The following is a 4,389-nucleotide window of genomic DNA, read 5'->3' on the forward strand; positions in this document are numbered from 1 at the left end:
GCTGGGGCTGGGGCTGAAGTTGGCGCTGGGCCTGGACTGGGGCTGGGGGTGGGGCTGGGCATAAAGCAGTAAATGCAGCCGCTTGGGGTCAGAAGAGGTGGCTAGAAGCCCCCAGGTCTGCCTTATACAAGTCTCATCCTCTGGGTCTCCTCTGGATCGCCACCTGTCTCATAAAGGTTTCAGAGCCTCAGACAAGGAGTCAGCAAGCATCCAGCCCAGTGTAGGCCTTCACTGCCCCTTCACTGCACCCACCCAACATTCACAGCACGTCAAGTGCCCAGGAGGGTGCAGAGGGGGAGCCCCTGGGCCTGGGGCGGGGGGCTAAGGAGGGGCTTAGGGGGCTTGAGAGAAGGTGACATCTAGGGGGCTGGAATGCTCATGTGCAGGGGCATGGAGAGAGTTCCTAGAAAGGAGGAGGGTGATGTGAACAGAGGGACCCCCACAGCTCCTGTGAGGGGGGCATGTGGGGGAGGGGAGACCTCCACAGCGCATATGTGGGTGGATGTGTATAGAAGACACTCATATCCCATGTGTGGGTGGGTGTGTAAGGGACCCCACAGCCCATGTGTATGTGTGTATAGGGGACCCTCACAGTCCACGGGGGCTGCCCAGTAGTCAGGGTCAATATCATAGAAGGGGAGGGATAAGAAAGGAGGTGTGAGCAGGGAGTCCTTGGGTGGTCGCCCCAAGCTATGGGGAGCCCTGAACCAGAGAGCCACCCCACACAGCCTATCTGAGCTAGAGGCTCAGTCTCCAAAGGCTTGGCAGGCCCAGACCTGGACTGGCTTCAATGAAAGGAAACCCTGGGAGAAGCCCTCCCTCCTCCCTCCCTGTCTGACCCCCACAGCCCCGAGGCCTGCGCCGTCCCCTCAGAGCAGGGCATGGAAGGCAACACGGTGCCCAAACACCCAGGTCAGGCCATTGGGATTGGGGGCCTGGGGACTGTCACAGTGTGACCTTGTCTGTGTCTCTTGCCCTCCCAGTCCCCCATCTATGAAATGACAAAACCAAGCCAAGCCACTTGGTGGGGTGGGGGTGCCCCAGGGGCCGCTGGGCTGACCGGCAGCCTTGCTCCTCCCTAGAGAGGGCCTTCCTGCTCAGCAAGTCTGCGGTAGCAGTGACCCAGAGCCCACTCCCTAAAGAGGTGGGCAGCAGTGGTCCCTGACTCACAAGTAGGGCAGAACTGCAGGGCTGCAGGGTTCCTGGCCCCACCCAGGCCCACCCTCAGCAGCTCCCAGGGGAGAGGGGAGAGAGGGCACACCTGATTTCTTAGGGGCAGCTGGGGGAGGGGTGGGGCCAGAGAGCATACATGCTGGTGGGGCCCCAGGGAGCTTGCTCTCCTCCCAGTGGTCATCAACTGCTGCTGAGTGGGGTGGCCCAGCTGACCACTGCCTGTGACTCAGGCCCCTGCTGGCTCACCAGTGGGCTAGACAGGGTCTCAGGCTGGATGGCCTGGCCTGGCCAGTTCCCTCAAGGCAGGGCATGCCCCCCTTTCCACCTGGTGGCCCACATGGACCCTCTTGGAGTGACCAGACAAAGGCTGAGCCCCTCCTCCACTCTGGCTGTGAGCAGAGCCTTGGTCTCCCCTGCCTGGGATGGCAGTCAGTCCTGGGCCGGGCAGTCTATCGGGCACTCCGGCTGGGTATAGGAGAGAAAGCCCAGTAGGGGCAGCATGTGGTGGGTGGGGGGACAGCTGGCACCCAGCAGACCCTCCTCAGAAGCCCCCATACCCCTACCTGCCCCGGGGGCCACACCCAGCAGGGCCACCTGCATCTAATAGCCCTCTGAGAGTTCTCACTTAGACAGAGAGAACACCCAGGACTTAGGAGCACCCAGCGGGTCCCTGACGGGGGCAGGATGCTGGATCTCTGAAGAAAACAAGTGGGTGGAGCCACCTGCAGCCCCCATTCCAGCCTAAGCCCCCTTCCCCAGAGACCCCAGCCTCCCAGAAAGCCTGCTGCCCGAATCCGCACCCCAACCTGGACAGGGCCCACAGCTCCTCAAAGACCCACCTGCCTGTACTGGATGAGAGAGGGCCTGCTACCTCCTCCCAGAGGACGGAGGCCTGGGGGAGGTGGAGACATGGTGGTCCCGAGGCCAAGACACCACCGCCTCTATCTGGCCCCTCAGACTGTGGTTTTCCTGCTGCCACCCCCCCCCAAGCCCCGCACCACCACCACCCCACCCATACCTAGAACCCTGGATCCTGACCACCGCCCCAGACAAAGCGCCCACCTCTGCATGGGTTTATGCCCCCGAGGGGTGCCACACAGTGGCTGGAACCCACCAGACACCCTGAGGGGGTAAGATGAGACAGTCTACCCCCACTGAAAATCTGCAGCCACGGAAACCCAAAGGGGCCCTTCTCCTCTGTCCTGTAGGGTCCCATGAACAAGGACCAACTCGTGGCTGTGCATAGGGTTGGATTGGTTTGTTTAAGAGGTGCAAGAATCCACGTCCACCCCCATCGCTCCCCTGCCAGCGGCCAGAGGGCATAGAGGTCTGAGGCCCCTGTACACCCCATCCCACGCTGCTCCTTCAGCCAACCACACCTGCAAAATGGCCGCCGCAGGTAGAGCCCCAACCTTCCCCCACCCGCACCCTGTCCCCAGCCGCCAACCCAAGGTCTGCGGGAGAGGGGAGGGGTACAGAGAAGGTAAGGCTGCAGGGGGTGGGGGGCTGTATCGGCAGCGCCAGGGGGCCTCTGGGCGTCCCTGTGGCCCGTTTGTCCCAGGAAATGGGTGGCGCGGCTGATGTCGGGGTTTGTCTGTCTCTGTGGCTGCCCTTCTGCATGCAGGGTCATCTCGGGAGCCCACAAGCCTCTAATCTGGGCAGCGTAGGGACCCAGAGATGGGGCCGCCACTTGGAGAGAAGTCCCTATTCCTGAGGACGTGGACGCGCATCGGGTCCGCGCGGAGCGACGTCGCGGCAGGCCCGATGACTCGGCATTCCATCCTTCCGCTCCCGCTGCCCCTCCCGGCGGCCACCGCCTGAGACCCTCCCTCCCGCCGGCCAGGAGGCCACTGACCCCTCCCCGCGCGGGGGATGTTGCTGGTTTGGGGGAAAGTTGAGATTTTCCCTGCCTGGATTCCTCCTGTCATCTGAGCTGGGCCTCCTGGGGAGAGCCACCTGCCCAGATGGCGCAGCGCCGCAGCCCCTCCCGCGCCCAGCCCAGGCCACACCTGTTTCTGGGGTGCCGGCAGCCAGCCTTCCCGGAGGGGCTGAGTCTCTCGGGAAGGGAGTGCAGGCCGCCATGGGGGTCGCAGGCAGCCCCGTTTGCCTGTTTTGCTCTGGGTTCCAGCATCCGCATCCCCACCCGGGAACCAGGGCCGCTGTGCGCACCTGACGTTCTGCGCGCCCTCTCCTTGGGCGGGGGCGCTGCAGCCGCGCCCCCAGGGCGCCCCCCTGAGCCCCAGCCCCTCTTTTCCCTCCCCTCCCCCATCGCCCCCCAGCAGCCCGTCCGGGCCCTGTCCCAGCGGTTCATTCGGGGGAGGGGGCTATCCAAGGAAGGGGGCAGACCCGTCACAGACCCACCCCGGCTCGCCCTCCACTAGGGACCCGCCCAGCTAGGGCCGGCCTCCGCACCGGGGCGCGGCGGGATGCGGGAGGGCGAAGGGTCTTGGGTTCGCTCCATTGTTCTCCGAAGCGACCAGGGTCGGGAATGCTGAGCCGCGGCGGCCGCGCAAGGACACTGGCGCCCGCTCCAGGGACAGCGGCTGTGCGCGCAGTCGGTGCGGTACAGGGTGCGGGCCCGGGGTGCCCGGGGCGCGGGGTGTGGGGTGCCAGGGGCGCGGGGCGCAAGCTGAGCGACTGCGGCCTCACCTTTCCGGCGTCACCAGGTCAGTGGATGAGGCTCCGCATGGGAGCGGACCGGGCGCGGGTCCCGGAGCGCGGAGCTGGGCTGCCTCCCGGGCTGCGCTGGGCGCTGTGACGGTGGTGACGCGTGACGGCCTGCGCGCCCCCCGCCCGCCCGGCGCCCCTCCCGCCGCGCTGGTTGGCTGCGAGCGATGCCCTCACCCAGCCGCCAGCTGGTTTGTGGCGCGGGGAGAGGGACGGGCGTCGCCGCCGCCGCAGCCCAAGCTCAGGCTGGGGCGGGCTGTGACATCACGGCTGACACCGCGGCTCGCTCTGCGGAAGGGGGGCTCCGGCAGCCAGGACACTGCGCCCCATCGCCCGCCCGGCACTGCCTCCGCCAGCCAGCCCCACCTCTCAGGGAAGGGGCGGCGAGGTCTAGTCCGTGGCCCCACCCAAGCGTGCCCACCACCCCGCGTAGCGCCCTGGGGAGCCCCACAGCACAGATGCAAGGTCCGAGCGGAGGACAAAGCCCAGGGGGCTCCTCACTCTGAAGTAGGGGTGCGGGTGGGAGTGGGGACATTGTAACAGGTAACA

General features: G+C 66.1%; 1 protein-coding gene across 1 annotated transcript in view; it reads right to left on the minus strand.

The window, feature by feature from the left end:
- The window catches only part of KIF1A (kinesin family member 1A), a 72,921-nt gene extending 69,015 nt beyond the window's left edge, over window positions 1–3,906 (minus strand). The window contains exon 1 of the mRNA XM_045297502.1: window positions 3,823–3,906. The gene's annotated coding sequence lies outside the window, so the exon portion shown is untranslated. The remainder of the gene's footprint in view (window positions 1–3,822) is intronic.
- Between the last annotated feature and the right edge of the window lie 483 nt (window positions 3,907–4,389).

The sequence above is a fragment of the Echinops telfairi genome, unplaced genomic scaffold, assembly GCF_000313985.2.
Source record: "Echinops telfairi isolate 266 unplaced genomic scaffold, ASM31398v2 ScPeMD7_3;HRSCAF=10, whole genome shotgun sequence".
NCBI classification, from domain to species: Eukaryota; Metazoa; Chordata; class Mammalia; order Afrosoricida; family Tenrecidae; genus Echinops; species Echinops telfairi.